The 21906-nt window shown below is 50.7% G+C and overlaps 1 protein-coding gene across 1 annotated transcript in view; it reads left to right on the top strand.

The window, feature by feature from the left end:
• The window catches only part of LOC147725642 (uncharacterized), an 89361-nt gene that overhangs the window by 29991 nt on the left and 37464 nt on the right, over positions 1 to 21906 (top strand). The gene's annotated exons all lie outside the window — the stretch shown is intronic.

The following is a 21906-nucleotide window of genomic DNA, read 5'->3' as shown; positions in this document are numbered from 1 at the left end:
CTGAATGTCTGTGGTACTTAGACAAAATCTACCCTAAAATAATCTTATGCAAATTTGTACTTTCGCGTCCAGCAAGGTACCAGTCTAGGGGAAAACATTCACCAAGTGTGAACTTAAAGTCCTGAAACATCCCACATACACACTTTATGGCCCTTTAAGATTTGTCCTGTCTCCTAGATGAGCTCAGAATCCAGGCCTTTGTTCCCGTTACTGGGCCAAGCTGATTACTCTGCTCTCCAGTGGATGGCTCAACAGCCTCGCCACACCTTAGAGCACTTAACAGTGCCTGGTGGAACTGGGGTCACCAGTTCCCCCAAGGGTAGCATGGCAGGAGCGGGAAGGCATCCGAAAGCTTACGTGTAAAGTGACCATACAGCACACACATCCACTGAGACAGTAAAATGGGCACGCAATGACGGACGCCACTCCAGTGAGTATGTGTAAAAATTAGATAACTTTTATATAGAGCAGAGTCAGGGTAATTAAGAATTCACAGTATGGTTAGCTTATTAGCTTTCCATCAAAATACAGGTGTTTCAACACTTGGCAATGAATACTAGATGAATAAATATTCAATATAAGATAAATATTAAATATTAGATAATATTAAGTAATAGATAACCACAGGCCTGACCTCAGCCTTGCTCCTTGTCACCACCTGTAAGGAATACAGTACAAAGACAACCAAATGACATTGCATCTTTTTAGTTCTGTAGGCATTTTACCAACTTCTTTACCCACTTCTCACCAGGCAAGGGTGAGCGTTTCACCGCCGTAAACATGTCAATAAATAACAGTAGGCTTCCAGTAAATGCGGCACTAAATGGAAGAAAACATTTCATTAAGAATAAACACCCGCTTGTGCAGGATTAACCATTTTAGGAATCACTCCCAGCAGGAATGAGCATTTCCTAGATTGGGTCTATACATTTCAATAGTTGTTTTACCTACCTGTAGGCCAGAATTACCCATTTCATTAGGTAAGAGTAAACCCTTTTCTTTAACCAGGGTAGCCTTTCTTCAGATAGAAATAAACAGTTCCTTAGGAAGAAGTTAGAACATTCCATCAAGGATCAGGCCACCTTTATGGAAACAGTATCAGACCCCTATGCAGGACTAAACATTTCAACAGGCAAGCCTGAGCTTAGAGGACTTGGCTTACGCATGTAAAACCTTTCCTTATGTAGATATGATCATTTCCTTGAACAGGAATGAGCTTTCTATAAATAATCAGGCAGATCCCCCATTCCCTGATGCAGATCTGGACATTGCATTATCTCCGTCAAGCTTGAATAACCGTTTCATTATCCAGCAGACACCTTTCATTATATAGATGTAGGCGTTTCAGAAACCCTGGCATCAGGCAGGTGTAGAAAACACTTTCTTAAAGATCAGGCAACATGTCATTATGCAAAAACCCACATTTCATTAGGCCAGGATAACCTTTGCATTTAACTGGGGGTCAACATTTCATTATGTGAGCAAAGGGAGCAAGTTATTAATCACTGTAGCATCAATAACCAATTCATCAGGAATAAACATTACATCAGGACTAACCATTGCAGCAAGGAGATATTGCATCACATAACCATTGCATTAGCCAGCACTAACCTGGTATAAGGCCAAAATGAGCACTTAACGTTACTCCCAGGCAGGGGTTAACCTTAGTGGCCCAGCAGTCCCTTAACTTATTAACCCTTCTCAGTGGCAAGAATTACCAGGGCCATAACAGACCCCTAACCAGGGGTTAATTTTTAAATGGGTCCAGGCCCAGTTCAGATGCTTTTTTGGGCCTAATCAGGGCCAACAGGGCCCAACTACAGTTTCTCCAGGAGGGGGGCGGTCTCAGTCCTTCCAACCCCCACTCCGGGAGTTACCTTACTCTTCGGCTCCTCGGGGAACTCTTGCGGAGGTTTCCGTAGAATTTCAGGGAGGGCGGGGCTCGGCGCTCCTCGGAGCCCACCCCGCTCCAGGATGCAGTCCCCTTCTGTAGAGCCGGTGATGGTAGGGCTATTGCGGAGCCTCCGATGCAGTAGAGGAGGCCCCGTGCTAATGATAGACCAGCCCCGGGCCTCCCAATGGCTCCGGGGGGCCGGGGTATCGACCGATGCAGGCCGAGGCAAGGCGCGCCCGCATCCGCCAATGACAGTGCGGCCTGCGGGGGCGCGGCCTCAAGGCGCAATGAGTGTGCGGCGCTGGCGTGGGCGGAGTCCGGGACGCGCCCCCCCCCTCACCCGACGCTGGAGGCAGGCTTCAGGCCCAGTGCGGCCTACTTGGGGATTCTGGCGGCCCTCTCCTCACACCGGGGGCCGCCGAGGAGACTCTTCGGCTGTGATAGCGGCTCCGAGGTGCGCCGAGGAACGACGTCTTCTCCGCCCACTCCTCCGGACGTGGCAAGGCCCACAGCACACGGCGGCGGCCCTCTCCTCACACCGGGGGCCGCCGAGGGGTCAGATGAAGGCGCAGAGGCTCCTGCGATGTAGCAGTAGGTCAGACAGTGCTTTTGGTCCCAGCGCGTAGAAGCTTCACAGCGCTTGGGGGGCACACAGTGTCATCGCTTCTTTGGGGGGCCCAAGGGGTGTAGATACAGGCAACGCCAGTGTGTGATAGCACCTCAGGGGGCAGTCAGCAATTCAGGCCCAGCGAGCAGCAGGGTGCACTACCGCGCTTAGGAGATATAGTGCTTAGGGCAGCAACTTTCTCCAAAGACCCAGCACTTCACAGGGGCACAGCAGAAGAGCGCTGGGGAGGCAGTTAAGGCAGTCAAGCAGTCCAGCAGTGCGACAGGACAGCACGTGGGACGTGATAGCACCTCAGGGGGGTAGACAGCAGTTCAGAATTCTAGCGCTAGGTAAGAGGAGCGCTTAGCCAGCAGTCCAGGCAAGGCAGGACAGGCCACACGTCAGTGGCAGTTCAGCAAAGGGGACCCAGGTGGAGTCAAGGAGCGCAGGGGTGACTCAGCGCCAATACCTGGGTGATCCCTTAATAGTCCTATGAGAAGAAAAGTTTCTTCTTGGCGCTTCAGGTTTCTTGTGCCCTTGTAAATACCAGTTTCTTGATTCCTTAAAGGGGGGGTTGAGTTGACGGTTGATATCAAATCTCCTCATCCGGTCCCTTCAAGTGGCCCCTGGGTTCCCCTCCCTCCGGGCCAGATCAGGGGGCAAGTTCAGGATTCCTCAACACTTGGAAGGCAGCACCTAAGCCCTATCACTCCCAGTGTCATAGGTCCCTGTCTAGGCCCCACAGCCTAGAACTCCTGCGTAGGTTCTCCCCCAGGTCAGTGTTCCCTCAGTCTGACAGGAAAGTTTCCCTCCCTTTCCTTTTATAGCGCCAGTTGACAGTTGGCAGTGGAAGTTGGTGTCACCTCACCTGTTCCAGAAGGTTCCACCATTCTAACTATGGCAGGCTGGTATAGATACATTGTTTAAGGGTTCCAGACAGCTCCTGGCCACTAGAATGCGCCTGAAAAGACCACGCTGCAGTAGCAGGGGGCAGGGGCAGCCATGTTAGGGGAAGGAAGCACCTGCACCTTAACATTAGTTTAACATCACACAGGGCTTTCTCCATTACACAAGGCCTATACACTTTTGTTACAATAGGGGGCACCCTAAACTAAAGGAATAAAAAGCGAAAAAATTCTGGGGAAAAGGGCCAAGTCCCACAGTGCCTGACCCAGTTCCTGGGAAAGGATGGGATGGGCAGAAAATATAAAGATGATTATTAGCTTGTGTCACTAAGCCCAGGCGCACTGAAACAAAGGACAGCCAGAACAGTAGGGGCTCGTCTTTGAAGGTTTGGTAGGTAGGGACCAGGCAGCTGTGTCATCAAGGACCAAAGCTGAGACTCCAAGGGAGCCCTTTCCACATACAACTTGAAGTCGCCATATTGGATTTGCCTGAATACTGAGCAAGAGGGTTGGGACGGGAGTGACCAGCGACACCTGACTTCTAGAACTCCCCCAACCCCGCTCCACACGCCCCCACTGAAAAGTCACTGCTTGAGGGAGAGACAGTTGAGAAGACACTGCATCTGTGAGAGACAAAGACGAATGAAAGCCCTGCAAGCATGGACTGAAGGGTTTTTACTTCAGCAGATTCCCAGGTCTCAGTAAGGTCTCTCCAGGGCCAGTGGTGCCAAACCCCCTCCCTGTCCACCTTTTATCGCCTCCATGTCCATCCCCCTTATTCTACTTCAGGAAGGCAGGTGGGGGAACGGACCTGCTAGAGGACCCTGGATGGTTCCACCGGACACTAAGTGGACTGGCCCTTTACTTTACTGACAAACATGTGTCTTTGAAGAAGGCAGGAGGCCCTGGGACCTGAGAAACGGAGCGGATCCATGCTCACTTACAGCAGTGACCAGTACCACCACATCTTACCTCCCCTTGAGTTCTTCATGATTGTTACCATTATAGATCTCTTCTTTTATTTAGTGCCCTATTCCACATTGCGCTACTTCTACTACTGCACATGGGGGTTTCAAATCAGCAATTAACCTTCATTTAGCCGAAGGATTAGGATAACTGCAGTTCAGGGAGTGTGCATTGTATTCTGTGAGCTGTCTTTTCAAATAGTTGTATTTGCATGTTGAAAGCTCTTGTACGGCTGTTCTTAAAAAGAGACACTTTCCTTAAGCGAGGTGATGACGGTACCTCAGCTTTTGAGACCTTGCTGAAAGCCTGCACTCTTTTAAAAAGAGTATGTGTAGGAGTGGTAAAAGAAAGAAGCGAGTGGTATGGTAGCAGCTGCGAACCCTTCCCTTTCCCCCCCCAACAAAATGTTACGTGGGAGCAATAGGTGAGTGGATATGGCTTGGAAAAGATGGCAGCGTGTAAATGGAGAATGTGTGAGCTGGGTAGAGAGCAAGAAAAGTCATGCGCTCCTATGTGTTCTAAAAATAGCAAAAAAAAAGTTCTGATTTCAATAATGGAAGAATGCAGCTCCTTTAGTCAAAAAAACTTAGCTAAAGAAGATACACTCCTGGGACGGATTCAATACAACAATAGGGACGATTGCCATCCAATAAGAAGCAGGGCACTGAAATAGATCTGAAAACCACCCAGAAATCAGCAGAGCGTTGACCCAATGCCCCCGCATGGTATTGTACTGTAGACAGTAGATACAGCACACAGTTAAAGTGCTCTGTTGGACAGAACTCTCTCCATGGAAGTGCAAGCTCCAAAAGTTGTCTGAGCAGAATCTGTTTTTCAATTCCTCTAATGTTTTGTTTTAGATAAAGAGACATGTTGGACATTGTACTCGTTGTAAAAATTAGAACCTCCCCTCTAAAATCAAATGCAAACCAAACCAGCGTTATGGCTTTAATTTAACCATACTTTGAAAGATGAAAGACTGAGGCGATTGCTGACATTTGAGCTTACGATATGTCAGAAACCACCACTAAACTTGCTGAGCCATCTGATAGAATGGCATTACAGCAACAATGCTGGGCTTGGAATAGAGAACTGGCATATCAGCAGATTAGGCTGCAGTGTGCTGATTCAGGCAAACTGCCTTTGTGCTTTCCTTTGTCTCCATACAATATCAAATTAAAGACTGCCTGCTGGTTTCTATTTTGTTTTAAACAGCTGGATTTTGCGCCCTTAATAGTTGGTGGTTGTTTGTAAGCCTATTTTGATGCATGTTCCCTCAGCTCTTGTGTCCATGTACCAGCAGTTGCAAATGTGTTTTTTGGGACTGAAATAAATGTGGAAAATACTAGCTGTAGCATCGTCTTTTGCTTGTGGCAAAAATAAATGTGGATAATTACAGAAAAAATGCCCAAAAACGAAATATGGATAAATACAGACAGAAATGGCAAAAGAATGAATACCATAAGACCGGGAACCCTAATTATAATAGTATTAAAAAAGAAGGAACAGGGTCTTGCATCCTATACAAGTAGGCAAAAGAAAAGTGGTACTGAGCAATTCCAAAGCAGCCTCTCTCAGTTTCAAAGAATGTTTCGAAAGCACATCAACTTAAAACGCGGACGAAACGAAGGGGCTTTTCTTTAGTCAGATGGCTCCTCCTCAATTTAGACTCTGGTGGCCCATTGCATGAAATCCCCCACCGGCACCGGCAACTTCAGCTAGAAATTTAGGGATCATGTTTGACTCTGGCCTCTCCTTCGCTACCCAAATTCGGCAGATTACATTGTCCTGCTTTCTGAAGTTAAGATCAGTCAGGAAGCTATTGCCTCTTCTTCCAGAAGTGACCCGAAAGATCGTAATCTACATGCTTGTGACATAGTGTTTGGATTACGCTATTAGTTTATATCTGGGTCTTCCAGCTTTCCTGACTCGTAGACGCCAAATGATACAGAATGTGGCAGCCAGGTTGATTCGATGGGTACCCTTTAGTAATTACAGCTCCCTTCATTTGAAGGAGCTTCATTTGCTTCTGGTCGCCACAGAAGATTGAGTTCAAAGCCCTGACATTGGCATTCAGAGCCATTAGGGGCAAAGGTCCATGATACCTGAGAAATAGGCTTAATCAGCAGCATCAGGAGAGAGTCTTGCGATCTAATCACTTGCGACTCGTGCGCCTCCCTAAGTTTGTCAAGGTACTGACGGGCAGGCTTTGGAACAGTACTGACGGGCAGGCTTTGGAACACCTTGGCTATCCAACTTCTTAGGCCGAGTTTGAACACTGTTTCAGGGAAGATTTAAAAACCTGGCTCTTAAATCAAGATATGAGTGGCTGATCCTGTTCTTTAGTCTTTCTTTTGAGCGATGTGACGCGTCTGCTGAGGCAGCCGCTCGCTGTATAATTGACTTTGATTGATTGATCGAATCAATCAATCAGTGCATTTGTAAAGCGCAGTACTTACCCGTGAGGGTCTCAAGGCGCTGAGGGGGTGGGGTGCCGCTAATGCTCAAAGAGCCAGGTCTTGAGGAGTTTTCTTAAGGCGAGTAGGTCTTGGGTTTGCCGTAGGTGGGTAGGGAGGGTGTTCCAGGTTTTGGCGACGAGGTAGGAAAAGGATCTGCCGCCGGAGGTTGTTTGTTGGATGCGGGGGACATCGGCGAGGGCGAGGCTGGCGGTGGGGGTGTAGAAGCTGAGTCTGGTGTTCAGGTATGCTGGTCCGGCATTGTGGAGTGCTTTGTGTGCGTGGGTGAGGAGCTTGAAGGTGATCCTCTTGTTGACGGGTAGCCAGTGTAGGTCTCTCAGGTGGGGCATGATGTGGCTGCAGTGGGGGACATTGACGATTAGTCGGGCTGAGGCGTTTTGGATGTGTTGTAGTCGGTATGTGTTTGGCTGGTATACCTGCGTAGAGTGCATTGTCGTAGTCTAGTCTGCTGCTTACAAGGGCCTGTGTCACTGTTCTTCTTGTTTCCGTCGGGATTCACTGGTAGATCCTGCGGAGCATGCGGAGGGTGTTGTAGCAGGCGGAGGAAACAGGTTGATCTGCTTGGACATGGAGAGGGAGGAGTTGAGGATGAATCCTAGGTTGCGTGCATGGTCGGTGGGTGTTGGTGCTGTTCCCATTGTCGTCGGCCACCAGGAGTCGTCCCAGGCTGAGGGGTTGGCTCCGAAGATGAGGACCTCTGTCTTGTTCGAGTTCAGCTTAAGGCGGCTGCTCCTCATCCAGTCGGCGACTGCCTTCATTCCCTCGTGGAGCTTGGTTTTGGCGGTGTGTGGGTCCTTGGTGAGGGAGAGGATGAGCTGGGTGTTGTCGGCATAGGAGATGATGTTTAGGTCGTGATGGCGGGCCACTTGTGCGAAGGAGGCCATGTAGACTTTGAACAGTGTCAGGCTGAGGGATGATCCCTGGGGGATGCCGCAGATGATGTTGGTTGCTTCGGATCGGAAGGGTGGGAGGCGGACGCTCTGGGTTCCGCCAGAGAGGAAGGACGTGGTCCAATCAAGGGCCTTCTCTTGGATTCCGGCTTCTAGGAGGCGTGTCTTGAGAGTGCGATGGCAGACCGTGTCGAAGGAAGGCTGACAGGTCTAGGAGGATGTGGGCTGATGTTTCGCGGTTGTCTAGTTGGCGCCTGATGTTGTCTGTGGCGGCGATGAGGGCTGTCTCGGTGCTGTGGTTTCGTCTGAATCCGGATTGGGACAGATCCAGGATGTTGTTGTCTTCCAGGTGGCGGGCCAGTTGTATGTTGACGACTTTCTCGATGACCTTCGCTGAAAACATGAGTAGGGAGATGGGCCGGAAGTTTTTGGGGTCTGCCTTGGGCTTCTTGAGGAGGGCGTTGATTTCGGCGTGCTTCCAGCTTTCGTGAGAATGTCGCTGTTTCGAAGGAGATGTTGATGACCTTCCGTAGTTTAGGTGCTATGGCTGCGTCTGCTTTGTTGAAAATGTGGTGTGGGCAGGGGTCTGACGGGGATTCTGAGTGTATGGAGTTCATGACCTTGCGTGTCTCGTCATCATTTACATTGGACCAGGAGGTCAGGCGGTTGGCGCTGGTGGTGTTAGCAGGGGAGTTGGAGTCTGGTGTAGTCGACGCGGTCGTGGTGTTGAACCTGTCGTGGATGTCATGGATCAAGCGGTGGAAGATGATGGCGAGTGAGTGGCATAGTTCTTGTGAGGGCGGGTTGTCGTTGGTGTTGGCGCTGGAGTTGGAGAGTTCCTTTACTATGCTGAAGAGCTCTTTGCTGTCGTGTGCGTTGTTGTCCAGGCGGTCTTTGAAGGAGGATCTATTGGCTGCTCTGATGAGGTGGTGATGTCTGCGGGTGGCGTCATTGTGGGCTGCGTGGTTGTCCGGTATGTGTTCGTGGAGCCATATCTTCTCCAGTTTACGACATGCACGTTTGGAGGTCTGGAGTTTGTCGGTGAACCAGGTGGCCCTCTTGCTGGCGTGGCTGTTGGAGGGTTTCTTGAGCGGGGCGAGGGTGTTGGCACAGTCGTCGATCCACTGTCTGAGGTTGCGGGCTGCGGCATCTGTGTTGATAGGGTCGGTGGGTGGGTTCTGGGTGAGGGTGGTGGTCTGCTGGTCTTTGGTGACTTTGCTCCAGCAGCGGCGAGGCAGCTTTTGGGTGCGGTGGTGCGTGGTTGGTTTCTTGAAGATGAAATGGATGCAGCGGTGGTCGGTCCAGTGGAGTTGGGTCGTGTGGTCGAAGGCGACGTGGGTGGAGAAGACGGGGTCCAGCGTGTGGGCGGTGGCATGGGTGGGTGCGGTGACGAGTTGTCTGAGGCCGAGGTTGGCGATCAGGGTGGCGGAGTAGGCGTTGTTGTTTTTCTCAAGGTGGAAGTTCAGGTCCCCGAGGAGGATGTAATCCGTGTGGAGGCGAGTGCGTGGGAGCTGGTGAGGTCAGCGATGGTGTCGCTGAACTGAGCCCGGGTTCCAGGGGGGGTCTGTAGATGAGTGTTCATCTGAGGGTGGTGTTGGGGTCGATTTGGATCCGGAAGTGTAGGTGTTCGGCGGTGTTGAGGGTGTAGTCTGCGTGGATGGGGACCTTGATGGTGGACTTGTGGACGATGGCTATTCCTCCTCCGATTCCGTTGGCGCGATCCCTACGGGTTATTTTGTAGCCGTCCGGGGTGGCTATGGCGATGTCGCGCGCCGAGGAGTCGTTCCACCAGGTCTCGGTCAGGAGGGCCACGTCTGGGGCGGAGGTGTCGAGCAGATCCCAGAGCTCGACGGCATGTTTGTGTGCTGAATGGGTGTTGAGAAGTATGCAGCGGAGGTGATTGGGTCCAGTTCTTGGAGGTTTGGTGGCTCTGTCGCAGGTGAAACTGCAGGTGCGGCAGGAGAAGGGTCCGTGGGTCTTTTTCTGGGCGGCCCGGAAGCAGTTGTGGTTTCGGCTGGCCATGAGTGCGTGGAGAGTGCTGGCATTGTAGCGGAGTCTGGTGTTGTGGCGTTCGCGGGGTCCAGGGGTTCTGGCACTGGACGCACTCCAGGCGCGGACGGGTGCAGACGGGCTTGCCTTAGGCACACCTTTGGCGCGGCCGCGCAGCGTCCGGCATATATTGGTAGGCGGAAGGGAGGAGCAGTGAGTGGGCAGCGGGTGGGACCGCGGGGGTGCAGCAGCGAGGAAACAGGTACAGAAGGCAAAGTGGGCACAACAACAAGGGGGGAAGATGAGTGATACAGCAGGAAGCGGGCTCATAAGTAACAAGCATTTGCAATGCAATAGGTCTCGCATTGGGAAAGTTTGAGCTATTGGTATTGTAAATGACACATTTTTTATTTATGTGCTGGTTTTGAAATAGCGAAATTAATAGCTTTGTCATTTACAATGCCAATAGTTTTAACTTTCGCAAATGTGACACCTATAGCATTTGTAATGCAATATGTGTTGTATTTACATGACTTAGATGTATTGATATTACAAATAACAATGGCCTATTTTTTAAAATAATTAATCCTTAACCCCTTCAGTGCTGCCGTCGGACGTTCGGAGCACTACCTGGCTGGTGCTGCGAACGTTCAACGGCCGACGCAGCCCTGCCCGCTCTTTAAAACCGCTGCACTGCTGTGAAAAAACGGCTGTGGCTAACGGGTTAAATGAAAGTTTTTGTAATTTATAATGGCAATAGCTTAAACTTTTGCAAATAACTTCTGTGAAGATTATGTTCAGTGTATTTTATTGCGACGAAAATACAAGAACAGAAGTGAAATATTAACATCTTTTTGTGACATTTGTAATAAAGCTTGAAACATTGAGAGAACATATTTGAACCAGTTGTTGTTGAATGGTTGTACAGATTGATACTGAGGTGGCGCTGAGTGATGTTGTGGTGGCGACGAGTGATGCTGTTGCGTTCAGTGATGCTGTGGTAGCGCATAGTGATGTTGTGGTGCCCCTGAGTGATGCTGTGGTGGTGCTGAGTGATGCTGTGGTGATGCGATAGATAGAGTGAGGGCGCTAGATAGCTAGAGGGAGGGCGATAGATAGATAGAGTGAGGGCGATAGATAGATAGATAGAGGGCGATAGATAGATAGATAGATAGATAGATAGAGGGCGATAGATAGAGTGAGGGCGATAGAGTGAGTGCGATAGATAGATAGATAGATAGATAGATAGATAGATAGATAGATAGATAGAGTGAGGGCGATAGATAGATATAGTGAGGGCGATAGATAGATATAGTGAGGGCGATAGATAGAGTGAGGGCGATAAATAGATAGATAGATAGATAGATAGCTAGATAGATAGATAGATAGCGATAGATAGATAGAGTGAGGGCGATAGAGTGAGTGCGATAGATAGATAGATAGATAGATAGATAGATAGATAGATAGATAGATAGAGTGAGGGAGATAGATAGATAGATAGAGTGAGGGAGATAGATAGATAGAGTGAGGGCGATAGATAGATAGAGTGTGGGCGATAGATAGAGTGAGGGCGATAGAGTGAGGGTGATAGAGTGAGGGCGATAGATAGATAGATAGATAGATAGATAGATAGAGTGAGGGCGATAGATAGAGTGAGTGCGATAGATAGATAGAGTGAGGGCGATAGAGTGAGGGCGATAGAGTGAGGGCGATAGAGTGAGGGTGATAGAGTGAGGGTGATAGCTAGATAGAAAGATAGATAGATAGATAGAGTGAGGGCGATAGATAGAGTGAGGGCGATAGATAGAGTGAGGGCAATAGATAGAGTGAGGGCGATAGATAGATAGATAGAGTGTGGGCGATAGATAGAGTGAGGGCGATAGATAGAGTGAGGGCAATAGAGAGATAGAGAGATAGATAGATAGATAGATAGATAGATAGATAGATAGAGTGAGGGCGATAGAGTGAGGGCGATAGAGTAAGGGCGATAGATAGAGTGAGATAGGTAGATAGGTAGATAGATAGATAGATAGATAGATAGATAGATAGATAGATAGATAGATAGATAGATAGATAGATAGATAGAGTGAGGGCAATAGAGAGATAGAGAGATAGGTAGATAGGTAGATAGGTAGATAGGTAGATAGATAGATAGATAGATAGATAGATAGATAGATAGATAGATAGATAGATAGATAGATAGAGTGAGGGCGATAGATAGATAGATAGATATAGTGAGGGCGATAGATAGAGTGAGGGCAATAGATAGATAGATAGATAGATAGATAGATAGATAGATAGATAGATAGATAGAGGGCGTGCACTGACAACTGGTGGTGTGTGTCTGGTGCAAGCGTGTATTGACGGCTCGTGGTGTGTGTACCTTTTGAAAGCGTGCACTGACGTTTGGTGGTGTGTTTGTGGCTGGTGAAAGTGTGCACTGACGGCTGGTGGTGTGTGTGTGAATGGTGAAATTGTGCACTGACGGCTGGTGGTGTGTGTATGCCTGGTGAAAGCGTGCAGTGAATGCTGGTTTCTGATTAGTACAATTGCATTTGAGATTTAGGAATAAGACGAGGAAGATATTATTCTTTGTTTTGCACCCCACCCACCCTTGTCTGCTTAGTGAATGAAGATGCAAGGTTCCGTTCTATCTATTTCCTAATTACATTGCAGAGTGTAAATAGTTATAAAGAATACTTCGAAACTGCGACTACCTGCTCGTCTTTTTAACTATTGGACTATAAAACTATGATTGTACACGTTTATCAAAACCTGCGGCCCGCAGATTACAGGCCCTTTGTTTATGGTCAATAGAAGGTCCCAAAGTCTCTCCCTGCCCCTCACCCCTTGCCCCCACAACAGAAATTTTGTGTATCCTACACCCCTGGGAGGAATATACTTTTTGCTTTTATCAGCCAACCAAATCACCTCACTCTGCATGAGAGACGGGGCACTAGTGTCTTATTCCAAGCAGTCGAGCCTCCTCTCATTACATGTATATGCCTCGTCAACATAAACTACTACCGACGAGAATGGGACAGCACAAGAGATGCGGTGTCTGCTGTCACTGACATCCACCACGGGCGCGATACTGCCCTTAAAGTTGAATGACTCACCACCACCTCCTCGATGATGCTCTGCAACTACGACCTCCGTTTTGGAGACCCCTGAGCACGAGAAAGCACAACCGAGCTCCAAGAGGTCGAGAAGGAGCCCCTGACATAGAGGAAGGACGTGCCTGGAATACCACCCGCTGGCGAGATGCAACCATAACTGCCATCTTGGAAAGAGAAATAAGTGCTTTATTTAATAGGCATCGAGGGTCTGGTGAAGAAATTGTTGGCAAGAGTATAGCCAGGTATTTGTAGTAAATCATTATGGAAACAGTTGTCCGTAGAGCAACTCAAAAAATTAAATAATTATTTGAAGTCTTCAAGAAACAAGTATCCGGGCTGTGAGGAGACCTGGGAGGGTGGGGGCTGCCCACGCATGCGGGCCATTTCTAACTTTCGTTCTGAAAAGTCCCGGTTAGAAATGCTGCGCATGCGCGGGCAGTCCCTTCCCTCCCAGGTCCGGCAGTTGAAGTCCCGGGTCCCAGGAGCGGGCCCGGGTGAAGAACATCTGAAAGCACTGCGGGGCTCCCATGCCTAAGAGGAGAGCCCCACGTTGTGCTGGCAGAGGAGCTCGGGTGCTCTGCGGGTCTCCCATGAGAAGCCCCGCGTGTGCCAGATGATGCAGAGATGACACCAGCGCAGCAACAAGAGCTCGGTGAGATAAGGGGGGGAGGGGTGGGGGGGCGCGCGTGTGTGTGTGTGTGTGTGTGTGCGCGCGCGTGTGTCTGTTTGTGTGTGTGTGCGCGCGCGTGTGTGTCTGTGTGCATGTGTTATCCGCTTCCTGGCAATGTGGGACAGGAGATCTGCCCTGAGCGTTCCCATCCCCTGTCTCACATTATCAGGAAGTGGATGACAATCGATGCTCCCATGGACGCAGTGCTTCGCACTGCTACACCAGCTCGACCTAATAAAACAAAAACATTGCATTTTTCTATTTTGAATGCATCCCGTTCAAGGAAAATGGGCTGCATTTACAAAAAAAGTCTTTATTTACCAAGCATCTGCAATGCAATAGGTCTCGCATTTACGTGAGTTTGAGCTATTGCCATTTTAAGTGACAATGCCTTTTATTTATGTTTTGGTTTAGAAAACATAAATGAAAGGCATTGTCATTTACAATTCCAATAGCTTAAACTCTTGCTAGTGCAAGGCCTATTGCATTGCAAATGCTTGTTTTTAGGGTGCCCGGGCCTATTTTTGATCCCAATCCAACCCTGGGGCATAGGTGGAAGGACGGGCGGGCGGAGGGATGTGGGACAACGGGGGGAGGGGAGTTCGAATTTGGATGGCAGTGTTGTGGTGCTACAATGTAATATTTTAGTGTCATTGGTTATTTGATTGCTTTATCTGAAATAAAGAGATGAACTTCAGGGCTTCGGGATATTTACAAACTTTCTTTGCATTCTATTACAAAAAAGAGGAAGTGACTAATATACAGCAAGTTTTGTTTTTATGAACAGCTACGATATTTCTAGGGCGCAGGTTGGAAGTGGTGTAACCCGCAAGGGGTGTCTTTTGGTAGAGTCAATGCTAGGAGCTATTTTATTATTATTTATATTTTTTATTATTGCACAGCCCAAATTTGGCAGAGCATATAGAGCGCGTTACTTGATCACTTGAAAAATGTTACACTTCAGTGTCTTTTGGACACAACAAGTTGAAGTGATTTGCCCATAGTCACGGGGTGTTGATCCAATGCCAGGACTAGAAGTTGGTTCCCCAGTAGTTGCTTAGTAGACCGCTTTAGGCGCAAGGTCATATCTCAATCTACTGAATGTAGTGACAGACATGATCAAATAAAAAAAGAAAAATGAATGCACTCCCTGTAGTCCGTCTAGTGATGTGACCGCTGAGCAGGCCACGCTCCCCTGAATCGAACCTGTGCAGCACTATATGTCCTTGTAGAAGAGCAGAAACGCTTTGTAATGAGATTACCCTACTACTGAGTCACTGAACCTTTGCAATGGAATGAGCTCGTAGTAGGGGTGAAACCGGAGCAGGGGTCATAGATCACCTCCCACAAAAGGGGAACTAGTGTGTGTACACTGTGGGGGCGGCCTCTAGAAAACACGCTCTGCTGAGCGGTGTGGGCTGCTCAAGGCACTCTGCTTTATCTGCTAAAAGGGAAGCAACCGTGTTTGTGTGCCAGTGGTTGCAGCTGGTAGGCACCTCTTGTGAAGATTCGTCAAATAGTGCAAAACAAAAAAAACGCACTTCCTTTGATAACTCTGGCTTTATTACAGCTCCTCGGTGGGGGTAAGAGCACACAGGGTAAGTTTCAAACACTGAAGTGTTCATTTAAAAGACTACAGTTGCCTAACATTAACTATGACAGGAGCGCCACCCTGTGCCCTGCTCCTGTCCTCCTCCCCTGCCCTCACTGCCCCCCTTCCCCTGTTTCCCCCTCTGCTGGGGAGCATGCAGCTCACCCCTCCTTCCCTGCCGAAAGAACAAGCTGCATTACTCGTTTCAGACTTTAGAGGAGCCCGTGGGGATGAGAGCGGAATGGCGTGCCCTTGTCCCAAAAACCGGGGCATGTATGTGAAATAGAGAAAGGCGTGGGACGCCGGGGCAGTCCTGGTCAATCCGGGGCGTCTGGTCACCTTAGGGCCCGAGGCACCCTCGCTGACTGTGTCACTGCCCCTGGCGGAGACACCCCACGGTGACCTGGGTGGCACGGTTAAGGCCCTGTGACATCTGAGCCTGGCATCCTGTGCCTAGCCGGGTGTGCTCAGGGCAGGCGTGACCTCCTTCCAAAGGTATGCGTGACGCACTGCTGCCATTGACCCAAGGTCAGGTGTGGATGAGCTGTCACAGCCACACCCACACGCCCTTCCAAGCGCCTCGAGGCTCTGCAGCCCGCAGTGTGCGCTATGCAAGAGCACCCAGCCACTCACTGCCATCTCGGTACCCGAGGCCTACCGCCCCCTGGAAGATGCGCGCACTAGGCTGGGGGGTGCCACAGTCTGTTTTTCGGGCAACCTCACTCCGTGCCATTAAGGGCACTGTCACTGTGTGCAGTTCAGGGATTTCCTAATGCATTCTGGGGGTGTTGTAGTGTTAGTTTGTATCCATTAAACTAGAAGACCCGAAAACAATATTCTGTAGGTTAAAAGCCTGCGACTCGAAACACGATGTCCGCCGGTAATGGAAAGCAGTAAGGTGCCCCCTGCATAGAAATGTGCTCCTTTTTAAGGAGCCATTAAAATACAAGACGTGTGCGTGAGGAAAACTGCCGTGGGGCGGGACTTCCGTTTCCTGCTGAAAGATGAACTCCGGAGTTGCGCCGATGCGGTAAGTGGGGTTGGCGGCAGGGGAGGGGGAGGGGGTGTGCGTGCGTGTGTAGCTGTGCAGCTGTGTGTCTGTTAGCTGTGTATGTGTGTCTGTGTGTCCCGATGCATTGTGCCTGGGTGGGTGTATGTGTGTGCGCACATGCATGAGTGTGGCTGTGTGTGATTGAGAGAGGCTGTGAATCGGGGGCAGGGGATGTGCACGGCGCTGTGCGCGCCCTCGAGGACAAATCTGAGACAGCAGAGGCGCGTGGCCGAACGCTGTCTCAGATTCCCAGGAAAGTGAAAACAATAGGTCTTTCGCTGACGCGAGACCTAAAAAGGGGCACAAAGGGGGGAGAGATGCGTCGCACAGAGCAAAAGCGGGGCCCAGTGGCACAGAAGCAAATGAACAGCGCCTACCAGCGGTAGCGGCAGCAGGGGTACACAGTCGGCGCTGCGTGGAGGGGGAGCGACCTACCAGGAGGGTCAGGGGTTGAATGATCGTCAACCATGTGCGCCTCATAGCAGAACACCTTTGAGGGCTCTCCAACGACTAAAATAGTGCCCGAAACCATTCCTTATTGGATTGCCGCTAATAGGAACTGCATCACAACCAACTTGAGATGATCGTCAGGTTATGGAGCAAGTCTCAGCTGCTCCGCTTTAGTACCATACTGAACAAGAAATTCCGGTTACACGTCACCGTATAACTGCACTGTCAACCAGAGTCCAGGGGGAAGGGTTTCCAATAACCTAGTGCAGAATCGATACCCCTGGTACCTACTGTCACCAGCAAAGTCAAAAGGGGGTAGTTTGCCTTATACTTGTGGTACATGTCTGGCTGAGACAACACTTTCATGGCTGACCTAAGAAACAGATGTGAGATTATCTGATTGTAGGACTCAAACAAGCATTTACAATGCAATGGTTTCGCCTTTGGAAAAGTTAGAGTTATTGGCATTGCTCATGACATTTCTTTTTTTTTTTTTTAACTTATAAATAAATGGCATTGTTATTTACATTGCCAACAGCTCTCACAGCCCACACAGCTCTCTCAGCCCACACAGCTCTCTCAGCCCACACAGCCCTCTCAGCCCACACAGTTCTCACAGCCCACACAGCTCTCACAGCCCACACAGGCCACACAGCCCACACAGCCCACACAGCCCACACAGCCCACACAGCCCACACAGCCCACACAGCCCACACAGCTCTCACAACCCACACAGCTCTCACAGCTCTCACAGCCCACACAGCCCACACAGCCCACACAGCTCTCACAGCCCACACAGCTCTCACAGCCCACACAGCTCTCACAGCCCACACAGCTCTCACAGCCCACACAGCTCTCACAGCCCTCACAGCCCACACAGCTCTCACAGCCCACACAGCCCACAAAGCTCTCACAGCCCACACAGCTCTCACAGCCCACACAGCTCTCACAGCTCTCACAGCCCACACAGCTCTCACAGCTCTCACAGCCCACACAGCTCTCACAGCCCACACAGCTCTCACATCCCACACAGCTCTCACAGCCCACACAGCTCTCACATCCCACACAGCTCTCACATCCCTCACAGCCCACACAGCCCTCACAGCCCACACAGCTCTCACAGCCCTCACAGCCCACACAGCCCTCACAGCCCTCACAGCCCTCACAGCCCACACAGCTCTCACAGCCCACACAGCCCACACAGCCCTCACAGCCCACACAGCTCTCACAGCCCACACAGCTCTCACAAATGCTCATCTCAATTCCACTCCAAATTACACATAGAAGCAAGTTTTCTCAAAACAGTTATCTACTCTTCAACATTCTTCCCTTTTTCTCTGCATGCTCCCGCCAAAATAATATCTTTCGAGAAACGTTGAAGTCTTGGGCAAAGAATGCAGATCATGTTTTTTAAAACATATCTCAAAATCATTCAACTCCCCTGCTTGATCCGCTGTCAGGGTAGGCAAGTATTAAAAGATCTCTTGCCCTTCTGGGCCTAGCCAATGTAAAAGAAGGGAATTCTTCTGTTCAACAGAAAGAGCAGTACCACACACAGGCGCATAGTGCACAAATACATTCTTCCATATCTTCCACTGTATCTCTTCACCAGGCAGCATGAAACATTTTTTTTAAAGGTAGAGGTACAATATTCTGCATGGTCTTTTGCCTCCTTCGCTTACAAACATTAATTACACAAAAAGAAATTTAACCAACAGTGAAATAGAAACAAAAATGATATCATTTAACATCGTCCACAGTACACCAGTGACAACTCCAAGGCTTCGTAAAACAAATGCAAGAAAAATACTAGAAAATGCGCAATAAACAGAAAGAAACAAAATAAGTCTATGCGCTCACTGGATACATCCAGCACGTGTCAAATGTACCTTTTGTTACATGCACACCTGTGCATTCTAGTGTTGAGAAAGCAGACAATGCCAAGGGCCAGTGAGACACCACAGTTTACTTAGACGTGCACATCTTACTTGGGGCCATTTCAATTCACTGCATATACACCCCACCACCTGAAGCGAGCATGGAAGGTCGCCGATAGGTGCTCTTAACAGAACACGCGAAGGTATTCATGCATTGCCACAACACACGGGCTTTTCATCAAATCAGTACCAAGGCGGAGTACAAATGAGGGTGATGCTGTGTGCAGCCAGCGGCACACGCCGCCACCCCCTAGAAATAGATCGTGATACAATAAACATGGCAGGGACAAAGCGGAAGAAATGCGGGTGTCACAGCTGCGGGCCGGCGACCGGCTGCAGAGGGAGGCATTGGAGAGCGGTGAATGTGCTGCAGAATGCGGCTCACCCCCAGGGCCTGCCGGGCATCCCAATGACCGCCCCACGCTGTGACATGCTGCCTGCCCCGGCCCCCCTCGGGAGACCCTGCCATCTGACACCCCACGGCAGCGCACGAGCCACCGAGCATCCTCGGTTACTTACGGCAGCAGGCAGGTCCTTGACGCCTCAGGCTCTCCGCACGTCCCCCGGGGCTGTGGTGTCCGCCGGCTCCTCCCGCTGCCAAGGGCCTGCAGCCACCGTCCGGCAGTCTGCGCCGCTCTCGTACCCCATTGCATCTTTTACATGAAGCCAATGCCCGATCTATCTCAAACAGTTGAGACACACACTTACATACAGCTCATTTCAATGTGTGATCGTGGCAGGTTTGCCAAACCCAAAGGAATGTGAACTGTATCAGCTGGCATGGGTAGGCAGCTTGAGTACAAGGCTCAAAGATAAATAAACTTAAAATCTGACCTCTCTAAAAACAATTAACACCAGAGGGTGGTCACCCTTCCTCGCACCCGCCCTCCCCTAGCGGAGACCTGAAAGGCGATGGAGGTGATGGAAGAATCCACGTGATTCTAACGAATGAGTGCATTTAAGACACGGGCCCTCAGCTCAAAGGGCAGTGCCCAGTTTGTTAATGTTGGAGTCTAACAGTTTTGAGAGCTCTCGGTCGTGATAATTCATAAAACATTTGCTAAATGAAAAGCTCAGTACTACAAAGTTTGGTCAACTGGAGAATTGTCATTGAATTCCATCATCGCTGGCTTACTTGGGGCCATTTCAATTCACTGCATATACACCCCACCACCTGAAGCGAGCATGGAAGGTCGCCGATAGGTGCTCTTAACAGAACACGCGAAGGTATTCATGCATTGCCACAACACACGGGCTTTTAATCAAATCAGTACCAAGGCAGAGTACAAATGAGGGTGATGCTGTGTGCAGCCAGCGGCACACGCCGCCACCCCCTAGAAATAGATCGTGATACAATAAACATGGCAGGGACAAAGCGGAAGAAATGCGGGTGTCACAGCTGCGGGCCGGCGACCGGCTGCAGAGGGAGGCATTGGAGAGCGGTGAATGTGCTGCAGAATGCGGCTCACCCCCAGGGCCTGCCGGGCATCCCAATGACCGCCCCACGCTGTGACATGCTGCCTGCCCCGGCCCCCCTCGGGAGACCCTGCCATCTGACACCCCACGGCAGCGCACGAGCCACCGAGCATCCTTGGTTACTTACGGCAGCAGGCAGGTCCTTGACGCCTCAGGCTCTCCGCACGTCCCCCGGGGCTGGGGTGTCCGCCGGCTCCTCCCGCTGCCAAGGGCCTGCAGCCACCGTCCGGCAGTCTGCGCCGCTCTCGTACCTCCTACCCGGCTCCCTGTCCGCAGTCTCCTCCCCGACAGCCCGGAGCAGCCACTCAGAGCCGGGCGGACTGTGCTGCCGCCGCCGCCGCCGCTTCTAATCAGATGTTGGCAGCTGAAGGAGAAGCAGGAATGCGCGCTCGTGTTTTTGCTGCTGCCTAGGCCAGGCAACTCCCCCTCCGCGGCGCTGCTCGCCGATCAAATCAGTACCAAGGCGGAGTACAATGAGGGTGATGCTGTGTGCAGCCAGCGGCACACGCCGCCACCCCCTAGAAATAGATCGTGATACAATAAACATGGCAGGGACAAAGCGGAAGAAATGCGGGTGTCACAGCTGCGGGCCGGCGACCGGCTGCAGAGGGAGGCATTGGAGAGCGGTGAATGTGCTGCAGAATGCGGCTCACCCCCAGGGCCTGCCGGGCATCCCAATGACCGCCCCACGCTGTGACATGCTGCCTGCCCCGGCCCCCCTCGGGAGACCCTGCCATCTGACACCCCACGGCAGCGCACGAGCCACCGAGCATCCTCGGTTACTTACGGCAGCAGGCAGGTCCTTGACGCCTCAGGCTCTCCGCACGTCCCCCGGGGCTGGGGTGTCCGCCGGCTCCTCCCGGTGCCAAGGGCCTGCAGCCACCGTCCGGCAGTCTGCGCCGCTCTCGTACCCCATTGCATCTTTTACATGAAGCCAATGCCCGATCTATCTCAAACAGTTGAGACACACACTTACATACAGCTCATTTCAATGTGTGATCGTGGCAGGTTTGCCAAACCCAAAGGAATGTGAACTGTATCAGCTGGCATGGGTAGGCAGCTTGAGTACAAGGCTCAAAGATAAATAAACTTAAAATCTGACCTCTCTAAAAACAATTAACACCAGAGGGTGGTCACCCTTCCTCGCACCCGCCCTCCCCTAGCGGAGACCTGAAAGGCGATGGAGGTGATGGAAGAATCCACGTGATTCTAACGAATGAGTGCATTTAAGACACGGGCCCTCAGCTCAAAGGGCAGTGCCCAGTTTGTTAATGTTGGAGTCTAACAGTTTTGAGAGCTCTCGGTCGTGATAATTCATAAAACATTTGCTAAATGAAAAGCTCAGTACTACAAAGTTTGGTCAACTGGAGAATTGTCATTGAATTCCATCATCGCTGGCTTACTTGGGGCCATTTCAATTCACTGCATATACACCCCACCACCTGAAGCGAGCATGGAAGGTCGCCGATAGGTGCTCTTAACAGAACACGCGAAGGTATTCATGCATTGCCACAACACACGGGCTTTTAATCAAATCAGTACCAAGGCGGAGTACAAATGAGGGTGATGCTGTGTGCAGCCAGCGGCACACGCCGCCACCCCCTAGAAATAGATCGTGATACAATAAACATGGCAGGGACAAAGCGGAAGAAATGCGGGTGTCACAGCTGCGGGCCGGCGACCGGCTGCAGAGGGAGGCATTGGAGAGCGGTGAATGTGCTGCAGAATGCGGCTCACCCCCAGGGCCTGCCGGGCATCCCAATGACCGCCCCACGCTTTGACATGCTGCCTGCCCCGGCCCCCCTCGGGAGACCCTGCCATCTGACACCCCACGGCAGCGCACGAGCCACCGAGCCTCCTCCGTTACTTACCGCAGCAGGCAGG

The sequence above is a fragment of the Lissotriton vulgaris genome, chromosome 3_2 (assembly GCF_964263255.1).
Source record: "Lissotriton vulgaris chromosome 3_2, aLisVul1.2, whole genome shotgun sequence".
Lineage (NCBI taxonomy): Eukaryota > Metazoa > Chordata > Amphibia > Caudata > Salamandridae > Lissotriton > Lissotriton vulgaris.
This window is presented reverse-complemented; position numbering and strand designations above follow the sequence as displayed.